Here is a 14,400-nt window from a genome sequence, read left to right as displayed (position 1 = left end):
CACAAAAACATTCATGAAAAGTATCAATTGGGTATCAACTTCTCAGTTGCAAACTTCTTATTACGGCAATTTTTTCTCATTCCTAAGATTATACATTCTTTTTTCCAAGATTCTTCCATGGTTGAAATTCGCAGAGGCTGCCTCCACGATTGCCGTTACCCCCTCCTCCCCCAGGAACAAGTCAGCGTGCCGAATTTTGGCGTGCAAGCAGTCGGGGCGCGAAAACAGCCTGGGCTCGCCGCTCTCCCCCCCTCCCCGTGGGGACCGCCAGGGCCAATGGGGGTAAGCGAGGTACAAACCCCCCAACGAGGGGCCTAGCCAACAGGCAGGCCAAGAAACAAAGGAGAGGGGGGGATAGAAGGCTAGCTCCCCCAGGTGAGCTCCATGTCCACGGCCGGAGCAGGGGGAGCAGCACCTGGAGCAGAATTTTTGAATGGTGGAAGAGTCCTTACCTTTGAGAAACCAGCTTTGGAGCGGAGAGCAGTTCCAGGCTCTGTCCCCCAGTGAACGAGACCGGGTCCCTTTGTTACTTGGTGCACAAAGGTGCTGTATGGAGCCACCCGACAACGTCAGCGTGGACCGGAGCCCACCCGGTTGAAATTCCAGTTCACCAGTTACAAAGGTTTTCTACTAGCTCAAGTGGGACACATTCCACACATGCACACAGACATGCGCAAACGTACAAACACACACCCACTTAATGTGAAAGGTACAAGGGAAATTCTATCGGTTAAATAAAAATACTACTCGAGACACTGAAACCAGCATGCTCTTTTTACACACCAACAATAGATCCCAAAATGAATCTGTGATGAAATGGGCCATTCATTACAGTAGTTCAGGAGATAGATGTAAAAGAATATATGTTGACAAATGGATCCAGTGGAAATCATTTGAAACTGGTCAGATGAAATTGCCTCCAAGTTATAACATGAGGATGCAAAATATGTTATGAAAGGTGTGAATTCTCAGAACATGCACCAAAGGTGCAGGTGCTCACTGTGACAACATACTCCCCTTTCCTACCTATTACCACAAACACTCAAAGAAAAAGTTCTACCACAGAGGTGTGCAATATCGGTCCAGGACTGCCAGATCCATGCAATATTCCCAAGAAACCCGCATAAACACCTCTACACACCAGTGATCTAATTAAGACACATTTACATAGTCATATGCCCTCCTGGAAACTACTATATTCCCTTCAGGAAGAGAGCATGTCAATGAACTGCGCTTTGGGACAAGCAGCATTCTTCCTGCCATGTTGGCGTTCTTTCTCTGCGTGGACGTCAGGTGTCCAGGCTGTGGAGAACAACGTGCTCTGGCTAAATTCAATGTTTTCCAGGAAGGAAGTGACCACAGAGGACCCAGGGAAAACAAGCATTAGAAATGCAATAGGTCTCGCAGCATTAGAGTTAGTGCTTTTAGAATTGTTTATGGTTTTTTTTTTAAATCTTTAGCATGAGGTTGAGGGTGAGTGAGGGTGAGGGGTTGAGGGTGAGTGAGGGTGAGGCTGAGGGGTTGAGGGTGAGGGTGAGTGAGGGTGAGTGAGGGGTTGAGGGTGAGTGAGGGTGAGTAAGGGGTTGAGGGTGAGTGAGGGTGAGGGGTTGAGGGTGAGTGAGGGTGAGGGTGAGTGAGGGTGAGGGGTTGAGGGTGAGTGAGGGTGAGGGTGAGTGAGGGTGAGGGTGAGTGAGGGTGAGTGAGGGTGAGGGTGAGTGAGGGTGGGTGAGTGTGAGTGAGGGTGAGTGGGGGTGAGTGTGGGTGAGTGTGGGATTGAGGGTGAGGGGTTGAGGGTGAGGGGTTGAGGGTGAGTGAGGGTGAGGGGTTGAGGGTGAGTGAGGGTGAGGGGTTGAGGGTGAGTGAGGGTGAGGGAGGGTGAGGGGGTGAGGGGTTGAGGGTGAGGGGGGTGAGTGAGGGTGAGGGGTTGAGGGTGAAGGTGAGTGAGGGTGAGGGTGAGTGAGGGTGGGTGAGTGTGAGTGTGGGTGAGTGAGGGTGAGGGATTGAGGGTGAGGGGTTGAGGGTGGGTGAGGGGTTGAGGGTGAGTGAGGGTGAGGGGTTGAGGGTGAGGGGTTGAGGGTGAGGGGTTGAGGGTGAGTGGGGGTGAGTGAGGGTGAGGGGTTGAGGGTGAGTGAGGGTGAGGGGTTGAGGGTGAGTGAGGATGAGGGGTTGAGGGTGGGTGAGGGTGAGTCAGTCCGGCCCTGAGTTCCAAGGTCAACCGTTCTGGTCGTAAGGCCACATCAAGGATAAAGGGAGGTAGGCAGGCAGAAGCCATATGAAAGCTCAGCTCATTAAGGGCCCTAGGTTCCAACTGGACCTCAACCGGAGCCAGAGCCGGGCTTCAGGCTTGAGTGTGGCTCGAGCTGTCAGTCGCTCTCCCCCACTTCTATCATTTAGATTTTTATGGTAAGGTGCCTGTTGCATACTTGCGCACTGGGAGAATTTTCAATGTGCCATACAAACTAGCATTTTGCTGTCAAGAGCAACTCAAGACCTAGTGGTGGCGCCCTAAGGCTGTTGTCGTAAGTCATCTTCTGGAGGTGCTATCCTTTGCTGCAAAGATGCACAAATAACTTCACTCTCACAAATTCAAATCTTGATAAGTCCAATCCTGACTTTCTCACTTCTGAGGTCGATAACATTAGTACCATTTAGGAGGGTAACAGTAAGACTTGTTATTCAGTGTCACGAGGCAGCATGTACATATCTAATAAGCACTTAATCGGCGCACTCCATGTTTGCTGGTAGTAATATGTATATCTCCCCACTACTACCAAACTTTAAAAATGAGAATCAGGTTTAGAACGGGTTCCTGACAGAGCAGCAAGCCCAGTCATGCATATTTCCACACACAGGCCATGTTATGCATACTACTGAGAGACAACATTGTGCTACCTCTGCTGATTCAATAAATTCCAGCCATATCACAGCAGCACTTCAAAGCAGCGCCTGCTCTGCAGTGTGTGCGCCCGTGGATCACTCTGCTTTTCTTCTTGTGTAACACTGCCCCCTTTTTCTGAAAGCTGGAAGCGGTCAGGACGTTCCCTCCTTGGCATGAGCGAGGCGGCTCGTCTCTTATTTATACAATAGACTCGGGGAGTCATTGTTGCATGGCGGGATACGTTCAGACACGACAACAGCAATGCGGGGCAACAATAAGCAAAAGGCGTGTTCCGTACAAATTGTTCTGCAGGGTGTGTTTTGAATAAACACGCCGAGTTGTGCAGCTTGTTCCCCTGAAGGTTGTGTTATTTTTAGGGGGAGTGAGTGATATAGTACTGAGGCAGCGTGTTGAGGTTCTGTTGTGCGACAGCGAACGCAGCCTTGAGACAGAGCTAGGTGTGGTTGACGCGTGACAGAGATAGGTGTGGTTGACGCTTGCGCTATTATCAGAATCTTAGGCCTGTATTTACATCTTTAGCTCGCGAGCGGAAGACAAGTGTGACTACATTCAGTGCGTCAGTGAAACGTGCAGGCGGTGCCAGGGTGTATTTCCGCCGTGTAAAGGGGGCATGAACGTTACAGGCTCGTTATTCTGCAAAGCCCGTCTTATGCCATATTTGCATTTCGAAGTAAGCGCATAAACATCCATTCATGCATATCAATGTCGACCATGCTGTTAGAAAAGTACAAATAAATTGTCAGTTTAAAAGAAAACAATTAGCTTCAGAATTGCACGTGCATTGCAAATAGGTAGTTCACAGCTCTCTGTTCCCTGAATGAAACAGGGAAGAGAGATTCCGAAGTGGGCTGATCCATTGTTAAACAAGAAAGGGTGGAGGGGGCAGGGGAGGAGGGGTCCGGGGAGGAGGGAAGGGCCAGAGGGACTTGATGGGAGTGGTGGGGAGGAGGGGGAGGGTATAGAGAGAGAGAGGAGGAGAGACAGGACAGGGGGAAGCAGCAGAGACACGGCGGGTAAAATAAACAAACAAGCCTTTCACCGTAACACGGCGGGCAGGGGAGGGGGCGGAGAGGGGAGAGGAGAAATGCGACACGGAGGGAAGGGGAGGGGGCGGAGCGGGGAGGGGGCGGAGAGGGGAGAGGTGCGACACGGCGTTAGACGGAAGGAAGAGAGGGGAGGGGGAGGAGAAAGAGAAATGCGACACGGCGGGAGGGGGCGGAGCGGGGGAGAGGGTGTGTGTGTGTTGTTAGGAGACGGACGTGCATGCGCACGCGCTTTTAAGGTCAATGCGCATGCGCATAAGCTCAATGCGCATGCGCATTGACCTTAAAAGTCACGGGCACTGCAAGGAATCGCCACGATTCCTTGCAGTGCAGATAAAGAGTGGATAACTCGCAATAGTCTCGCTTGCTCGATGCGCATGCGCATCGACAGGCGAGACCTAAAAAACAAGGTGACTAGAGGGCAGTGGTAACTGGTGGGATAACATGGACCAATGGATCCATCCATTTCGGTGGCAGCACATAATGTGCCAGACCCCGAATTGTGCTAGAATAATTCAAGGGCCTTCAAAAGCTATGGTTTTGACCCTGTGTATTTAATGTATACAATGGCCTTTAAAATGAATCCATTGGTATTGTTTGGTGTTCGTTTCTTTTGTAATAAAAGCGTTCCTGCGGACAAATCCCTCTGACCCTCTTGGAGAGGGCTGGCCTTGCATGAACAACTTGTTTATTTGGTTCAATATTGGGCAGGAACTGAAATACCAACCATGGCGGCTTTTAGACCATGTCCAGCCCCTTGCATTATACAATGAAGGAATCAAAGGGGGAAGCCAAAGCCATTGCGCTCGATCCTCCCATCTCTGAATGGGTATATGTAATAAATGCATTTATATTAATTATTTCTGGGGAAACAACCTTAATGGGAAAAAAACACAAGAAGGCGCAGAGTTTCCAGCATGGCGGCCCCCGGACCTTACCCCACTTTAGCTCTTTATTTCCTTTCTGCTTTAAAGTGAAGTGGAACGAGATGGTCTGGCGTGGTCAGAGTGGACTTCCGGTCTTGGATAACATCCACACTGGCATGAAATACAGGAAGTGTGAATGTGCTGCAAGTGTCCTGGCTATTGTGCTGGCTCAGCCATAAAGTAGTATTGGCGCGCCTCTCCCTTTGCCATCTGCTATCCCTGAAATATTTAATCCCAATTACAAGTATATATTTCCCCTGCCGGTCCACTCTGACTGCTTTTATCACCAAATTAAAGAGCCGTCTGAACCAATTAGCTCCGACACGTTCTTTCCGGATCTAAATTGCTTGTAGTCCCAGAAATAAAAAGATAATGGCCGCATCAGAGTGTCTGGGATTAGCAGCCTTTTAATTGCCGCGGATATAGAGTATTATTTCCCCGCGGTATTAGGCAGCACGCCGCGCGGCGCTGGAAAAGACGTAAATCAGCACGCGCCCGGCTCATGTGTTAATATTTAATGAACTCAAAGCGGGATTGGTCAGGCGCACGGCGTCAGGTAAGGAGAGCAACGGAAGAGCGCGTGAGGCCGGGGGGCGAGTTTTCTTCAAAACAGCCAACTCGGGGGAAGAATTACAAGCCCCTTACGCCACTTTTGCGTCACTTTTCCCATGTTAAAAATGACGCAAAAGTGGCGCAAAGGGCCTTTAAAGACGTTTTAAGACACGTGCAAAGTGGGCTCTGGCCCTGGGCCCCAGCCTTTTAAGGGGGCCCCTTTTAGAGCCAGGTTTGTTCAGTTTTAACCCGATGATCTTGAGTAATTCTTAGAACACATTTTTAAATACCGTTTTCCTTTAATTTATTTTGAATGTGGTCGATTAAAGACATTTTGCAGAGAAAGGCTCTGATTATGTTTCATGCAACATCCAAAAAAAAAGTTTCTTTTAGATCTAAACAGGACCTCACATATGAGAAATGGGAGGGTGTCTCAGAGATCATTTGCAGTGATATTAGCGTGCTGCTGCTTTGTTAAATATTGAAAACACAAGTCACTAACCCTGAATAAATACATATAAACACATTTAAAATTTGGACGAGTGTGCCTGTGCACTGTCAGTGATTTGGCCAAAGAGGTCATAAAAAACCTGAAATTGGATCTTTTAAATTGAAGATGTTCTGAACAGGGACCCCCAACATACATTTGGCCCAGGGCCCCCAGAATCCTTAAGCTGTCCCTGATCTCCACTGACACCTGTCTTGAAGTAAATTCCTCTAGATACCTGCAAACTTCCAAAAGCACGCTATTCACAACAAAAGTAAGACCTACCTACTCCGAAAGACTTCAATTACAAGCCAGAAGCTGCTCTTGAAATGTGTTGCGATGTTGAATTTACTGCATAACAGTTTCTGCTTGAAAAACAATGGTTAAGCCAAATTGCCTAACTACCATCAGGATGACAATGCACAGTTCTTGTAGTGCATGTTAGAAAAGATTACCTGTCGTTATTTCTTAAAGTATATAAACTTCTGATTCTCTAAGCATATCCACCCCCTCCCCACCTCTGTCCTAAATGCTTGGAAGGAATCAAAGTATGCATTGTGACCTTATCAAAAATATAAACATAAACCAGCCATTGCTTATTCTGGCATCAGTGTCTTGACCATATGTGTAATAGAATCAGTGCCAGTGTCCAAAGTTCTGCTCCCAAACCCGCGGCCATTGCTTTGAAATGTTGATGCACTCAATACAAAGGCTGTTTAGTCTAAATCGACCTCATGGCTCTTCCATTCACTATCACATACTCCCTGATGCTTTACACCACGTGTGCAGGTTCCAGCGTTCTCCCTGTGTAACAGTTGATCGATCTTTCCCTTTGTGTATTTTTCTTCTCTTGTTCACGGTCAATATCTGATGAGGAAAAATAAGCGCTGGTCCCCAAAAAAGACTACCCATGATCCCCACCGGCAACCACTGGCTCAAATTAAGCACTGATCCTGACTCAATTTGTTTTCCAGAGCCATCCACACATCAGGTCTACCTACAGTAGGTGAGATTGAAGTTGACAAGTAGTTATTGACTTGTTGTTGACTTAAGTTTAAATAAACCTGTTTAGGTCCTGTGCCCAAGTTTACACCTATATAAGGACACCCGTGTTATATTGACTTTTCTGGGGTATGGAGGAGATGTGCTTCCGGCCCAGGATGGCAGCTTTTGAATAGAAGGAATGAAAAGCAGAGCAAGAAATATCACACCCAAAACACTCACTATTTGGCGAACCACCTGGAAGAACTACTCCAACAATCCCATTCAAGGAAGCTAGCAAAACTGCAAATTTTTCCACTTTCATGATCAATGCTGAGGATCTTAATGAAAGAGTGAGCGTTGGTGTTAGGGTTACATATGATGAGGGGTTACAGCAGATAAGCATTTGTAATTGCTTTCAAGAACCTAGAAACTGCAATTGTTTTCTATCACCATGGTGAGGATTCAGATGCACTCAACTTGATGACCCTGAACTGGGGAACAATGGTTAAGGTCATCGTTTTGAGCAAAGGCACCTAACCTAACATTTGTGGGAATGCTGTACTTTTGATTTACTGAAGCAGGATTTCAGAAATAAGAGGAATCATAGTTGTTTAGATTTCTTTGTGGTTTTAAACAGATATGGAAGTCTGTGGTAATGAGTAGGATTCCACTAATAATCATGTTTTAATATCCTGTGGTGATATTAGGAATGAGAAAACTTATCTACTGGCAAATTTTCACAAAGCTGAAACACATAGCAACTCTGTGAAGCTGCCCACAGCTTAGACTGCAGGAGAAACGTCCTGCAACAAAACGTTTTGAAGGAGATTTTATCTGCAACGACTCTTTCACAAATATAGCTTTTGTAGATTCTTTTCTCCCACAATACTGACTTTTGACAGGATTTTTTGCTGCTTTTTAGAAAACAGTTAGCTAACTTTGTGCAGTTCCTTATGTTCAAAACGTTTTTTTTAAACTTTCAAAAAGTTGGCAAAATGCAAATTTGCCAACTGCACCCAACATCAAAAGATACTAAGAGTAAAGAAAGCCTAAACAAGGTCTCTATATTAACTGTGAAGCATTCTGGCTTCCCTTTTATGGTCATGGTTGTGGTCGAAATAAATAATTTTTTAAAAACTGTATTTCAAATGAATATAGGATAGATGTTAGATGTACTGGGGACAAAATATTTCACAGTTGTGCTATTCTCCCCTCAAAGAAACAGAAATAACCTTATAAATGTTTAAAGCCGAAATGAGGCATAACAGCTAACAATTGGTGAACATTATACAGGGCTGATATGCTTTGCTGATATTTGAAAACGCTTTAGGGGAAAGCTGTACGAGGTGTTACATACCATTGTAAAAGAAATCCTTAGCTTAAGGTATAGACTAATTATAAGCTTTGCACAGAAGCATCATCAGTATCAAAAAATCTCTTATGGAACTAAGCCTATATAAAACATTATTAAGAACAAGAAAAATGAACATCAGTGAAAAACAATGAGCATTAAATCAAAGTTTTCACAAAACATGTGCATGTAATCATACAGTAATGAAAACCTCTTATGTATTTAAAATGTTGACCGCCTGAAATTAGCTGTCCATGAAGCACGTACGTGCCACCGACCATGTACAGCTCATGGTCTATCTTGGTTTAATAACTGTCATAACTACTACAGCTAAGGATCTGGGCAGTTTATACAAGCTCCATATACTACCATACCTGACCCTGGTATTGCAATCTCTTTTTAATTTCACTTTAACACATGTAGTTATGATGACCTCTACTATTTAGCTTCTAAGTCCGGCCTGAGGATGTTCATACAGACCATTTCTCACATCCACTCTGTTCGCAAGAGTGAAAACCAGAGGAATATCTTTGCTTTGATTTTTTTTATTCCTTTATGGAATTTCCTAAACAATCTTTATTGAACTAATATGTATTATAGAAAGCTAAGCTTTCTCTTGCATTTGACAGGGGTTTTACAAGCAGACAAGAGCGACTTAAGTATATATTAAAATAAAAAAATTACAAAAGTGTATGAACTGCCTCCTACACAAAATACCTATGGGACTTATCAAGATCCTCTCTTTATGCAAGCCGTCTGGATCTCCGCTGCTGCTGACCCTTTGAGTATTTGCGAAGGATAAAACCCTTGAGCAGAGGGAGAAGCCACTATTAGAAGAGAACCATGGTTTACCACAAAAGAAAGGATCTCAATGACATTAGATGACTGGGAGACTGGTTAAGCATCCTTCCCTTGGATTAAGGGTGAAGAGTGGGTTATAAATGGTGGCAAGCAGAAAAAACAGAGCAATAACTTTGACCCCTACTATTGGCCAAACCGTGAAGGGAAACATGTTGGAGAAACATTTGCAAAGATACTTGCTAACCCAAAAATCTGCTCAAACAACAGTACATTGGCAGGGATTGAAGGTGTGAAAATCAAGTGGAAATCCCCTGAATATCATGTGCTTAGAAACCAAAAGGTACCTTTTAGTGGCAAAATAATCAAATGGTCAATGTGTGTACAAGGATATGACTGCTAAGTCAGGAACCTTAAAATGCTCTAGGTAATAAAACATGTGTGGCTTCATTTCAGAGTGGGAAATGGAAGAATCATATCACAGGCTATTCAAGCAGGTTATGGAATACATCTTCCTAAGTGGCGCTCATACAGCAATACAGATTGCCTGGTTGTGCACCTTTGGGGTGGGAACCTCTCAAACTATAAAGAAGTCTCTCTCGGTATGGAAATGCATATATCAAGAAAAACGTCAATGATAAGGACAAAGTAAATTATTCTGCCTAGTGACACATCGGAGTTAAATCTCTGCTTATTCGGATCAGAAGATAACTTGGATATTGAATATTGTTCCTCCCAATAACCAACCATCATCACACATCATTGAGTCGTTTTAAAAAAAAGTTTAATCCCATGAAGAAAACTCCAAATAAGACTGCAGTTTATTTCCACTTTCTCCCGACTATGATATTTTGAAGTAAACTCTTACTTCCTGCTACTTGCCACTGGAGTATGTTATCATCTGAACTAAAGTACCTAAATCTTTAAATCCCTATGCCCTACTGGTCTTGTTGGTGAAATAAAGACCTGGAACAATCAAGTGGGCTTGCTGAAATACCAAACTTCTTGACTGTGCGTCAACCCTTTTTCCCCACTTACATTGTCTAATCAATGTGCTGGTATGTTCATATTCTTTATTTATATTTATTTTTTTGGCATATGCTTACTTTGCATTTTGCTTGCCAAAGGCTTATCAGGCGAAAATAAAATTGACAACTGAATTTATACATTTAACAATTATTATACAGACTTCAGGACAGGGAAAGCCAGGCAGCTTTGGCGCAAGATGGCGTCTGACAAACTGCCCGCTACCACCAAGCTCCCACCTCACCTCCGTAAGCTGATTGCAGCGACTCCTGGGCAGCAGCAGCGGTCGCGATGCGAGGCTCGAGGCAAGAGTGTACCTCTGAAACGTCGATAAGTGATCCTGGAGGTTTTCTGGCTGCTTGGGACTGTGTGAAGCACCACAGTCCACTGCAACTGCTTCCTATTGAGGCAGGGCTTTGGCGGGAGAAGCCGCTCAGTTGTTTCGGCTGCAGCGCTCCACATTGCTTCGGGTGAAGAGTTGAGGCAGGCGTGCCTCACACTCATTTCTGAGCAGGCCGACCTTGCTTTGGTGGCTGGCAGAGGGACCAAAAATCCAAAGGCAAGACTTCTAAATGTTTTTGGCCAGTGCTACCGGCCCGCCCTTGGTCGGGACTTTAAAGCCAGCATGCACCATGAAAACCTGACGGAACACAGAATCCAGGAATAAGAAGAAAGGAGACAAGCACATTATTAATTTGGGCAAGAGATCAACCCGAGGGAGTAATCTATTGACAGTTACTGAAGGTCAACCTGCGATTTCAGACCTTTTTCCATTAAAACCGCCCATCTCTCTAAAAAACCAAGATGCAGCTACCGCGGCCCCTCTACCGGCTATTGCATCCACCCCCAGCCATGCGATGGTTGTGGTGCCGGAGATTGTGGTAGATACTGCCAGAAACCTAAAAGCAGTCGAAGAGGCGTATTGCGTACCCACCCTTATGGAGGATGGTGGCAGTGAATTACAATTTGAGCAGAAGCTGGCATGTGTTGGGACAGAGACTGGGACTGAGATACCAGGGTCCGACAGTGGGGGCCATCCAATCCTCCCTACTTTACAGCTAATCAGAGCAAATCCCAGCTCATTAGACCGTGGCTCCTGTGGGGACCATAGAGCACTACTTACTTCTAGTAGTAGCTCGCAGAATGGATCCATAGTTTCTGCCAGGCAAAAGGAGAGATCAGGCGGCTTGAGGGGGAAAAAGAAAAAGTCTATAAGCTTGAAGAAGAAACAGCTTTCAAGTGAATAAAAGGCTAGTCAAAGGCAGGAAGAATCTTCAAGGAAAGGGACTCCCAAGCGTAGATGGGACTATTCCGCTGTTCAACTTCTTGATCATCCAGAACAGAGCTCGGAGAGTGCACCTCCCGTGGACCTACTTGGATCTGCAACAGCGGTGGAGCCCCCACCCTCTCTGATTTTGGCCACGATCAAACAGATGCAGGCAGAGATCCGGACGGATAATCGACAGGCTCAACAGGCTTCCAAGAAACTACAAGGAGCTGTGAGGAAAATAAGTAAAACCTGTACTGAGATCTCCAATAGGATGACCAGCGTAGAGGCACGGATAGACGTCCTCGAACAGGAGGTTGTCGAACTAAGAACTCAAAGTGCCTCCCAGGACCCTAAGTTGACAGAGATGATGTGGAAGTTGGAAAAACAGGAGAACAGACATAGGAGAAACAACCTGAGATTACTTGGTATTCCAGAAGGAAAGAGGGAGGAAATCCCAGGGATTTTGTCATCAAGCTGCTAAAAGGCGCATTCCCAGAACTCACAGGCTGGGACTTGGATAGGGAAGTACAGAGGGCACATCGATTTCCCTTAACTCTCAAAAAACAACAGGCAGATAGTAATGTATACCCAAGGGCTATTTTGGAATTTGAGGTAGTTTCCTCTTTGCCCGGGTAGACTTCGCTCACGCTAAAGTCGAGCGAAGGTGGCTTTTAAGACAAATGTTTGCTCCCTTCCAGAAGCTAGGTGAGGAGGTGTATTTACAAAACCCTGCAAAATGAAAAGTGATATTTAAGGGCCTCACCCGTACTTTCTTGTCTGAGATTCAGGCCCAAGAATATTTAGCGGAGTTACATGGCGGGGTCGGATCCTTTGAAAGATAATAAGGAAAGGAAAAGTTAAGAGGAATCAAACTTGGCCGGAAATTGCTGGAAATGCCTCAACGCTGGACAGGAAAAAAATACATTAAACACTGAAGAATCATAGGGGACACAAAGTAGAGGGAGGGGGGCGAGGCAACTGAATGAAGGCATGGGTGTAATGGAGTGGGGGAAAAACAAGAAAAAGGAAAGAAAGAGGGGGAAAAAGAGGTGTGACACATTAACATTAACAGCTAATTAATGCAACAGGGTATTCATTAAGGGGGTTTCTAGTGGGGGCCCGAGGAGAGGGTTTCGTCATGTCAGACAACGTCATTCAGGCTTAGCCTGGGTGCTCAGTGGAGTAATATGGGTGGTGAGAGAGAGGGGGGCGGTCAGTTCAAGGGGGGGCAGAGAGGGTGGAGAGGGGTTGTTTAAACCTACACGATCAGGGTAATGAGGGAGAGAAGTTGAAAGTCTAGGTGGTGATCAGTAGAGGGGTGCTACAACACTATTATGCCCTTGAAGGGATAGTGCTCAGGATGCAGGGTGTAATAAAGCAATGAATAGTAATCAGACGATCTAAATCACGTCTATCAACATTTGCGGTTTAAATGACCCTAAAAAAGAGCTAGAACTGCTCAAGGGCTCAAAATCCTGAGGGCAGACATTGTCTGCCTATAGGAGTCATATATTGAAGCATCGCATAGGGATATCTTAAACTCTCTGGGAGGGATATTGATTAGTAGAAGTTACTTCACACGGCGCTTGTATTGGAGGTGTGGCAGTTTTGGCCCGAGGCAGTCAGTTAAAATTCTCTCAAATAGGGTCAGATTCTAAAGGGAGATGGGTAGCAGCAGGTTGACATTCTCCATGTGGAGGTAAATTCAGGTTGTGTTCACTGTATGGAAACACACTGGACGATCCCTCCATGTTAAATCAGATATTTAAGGAGTTAGTGCACCGCACTCTGCCAACAGTTTTATGTGGGGATTTTAATATCAATCTATCAGGAAATTTCTAAATGGGAAGGCACTAATTGTACACCGGGAGGAACCCTAAGGTGTTTCAAACCCTTAAAGGCATATGTAAAGATCATGTCTGGCATAAAAAGAACCTGACGGGGGACAGGTACATCTATTTTTCTTAACCGCATAACACACATGTTCGCCTGAATTATTTTTGTGTGTCCAGTACGTTTATCAAGTCCTGCCAAATCTATGGATACCCTGGTACCTCTTGGATCACAATCCCCTGGTAGCAGAGCTACAAGGAATAGGGGGAAAACTTTAAGCTCATGGAACTTCAAACGTACCCTCCTTACTAATTAGGATCATTGCAGACACATTAGCAGATTGGATCCCAATATTTGTTTATGAGAATAATGGTAGCGCCTCCTTGTGTATGGCCTGGGATACGTTCAAGGTCGCCTAAGGGGGAGACCATAAAGTTTTCATTGAATAAAGGGAGGCAGGATAGGCTGCTGATACAAGCTAAACAGGACAAGCTAGCAGTAGCTGAGGAAATCTTAGTAAAAGCAATACAACAAGCTGGGGAGATATTGGAAGCGCAAAAAAAGGTAACACTCTCAAGGGCAGAACTAGAGGGGATATTTACAAACTGGGCAGCCGAAAAATACATTACCTGGAAAGAAAGAACGTACAAATGTAGTGAGATGGTAGGACACCATCTAGCAGTAAGATCAAGACAGAGGTGTGCAAATAGCGGGATTAGAGAAATCCGAGATCCTGCTCTTGGGGTTGTTACTGAGGCAAAAAAAATCAGGGAGGCTTTTCCAGCGTTCTACCAAACATTATATACTGAAGAAAATAGGGATTGCCCCAGGAAAGTCGAAGATTTCTTCGAAGTAGCCTCTGCAAGTAAATTATCAATAGCTGAATGAAAAACCTTAGAAGAGGAGTTATCTTGGGAAGAGATCTCACTTGCAATCTCTAGTCTCTCTCAGAGGACCGCTGCTGGTGTGGATGCAATCCCCTCAGAATTTTGTACAACTTTTGCCCCTCAGCTGAAAGATCAGATACTTGCAGTTTTTAACCATATATTTAACAGAACCACACCACCAAATTCCTGGACGATGGTTAAAATAGCTGTTTTTAAAAAAGATAAGCCATTGGTCGAACTTGGGTCATATTGGCCAATTACGTTTACAAATGGAGATTCAAAAATTTATTCCAAGGTGTTAGTGGTACGTTTAGCCAAAGTCATCAAAAAAATTGATTGTACAC

This window comes from Lissotriton vulgaris, chromosome 6 (genome assembly GCF_964263255.1).
Source record: "Lissotriton vulgaris chromosome 6, aLisVul1.2, whole genome shotgun sequence".
NCBI classification, from domain to species: Eukaryota; Metazoa; Chordata; class Amphibia; order Caudata; family Salamandridae; genus Lissotriton; species Lissotriton vulgaris.
Note: the sequence above shows the minus strand (reverse complement) of the source record.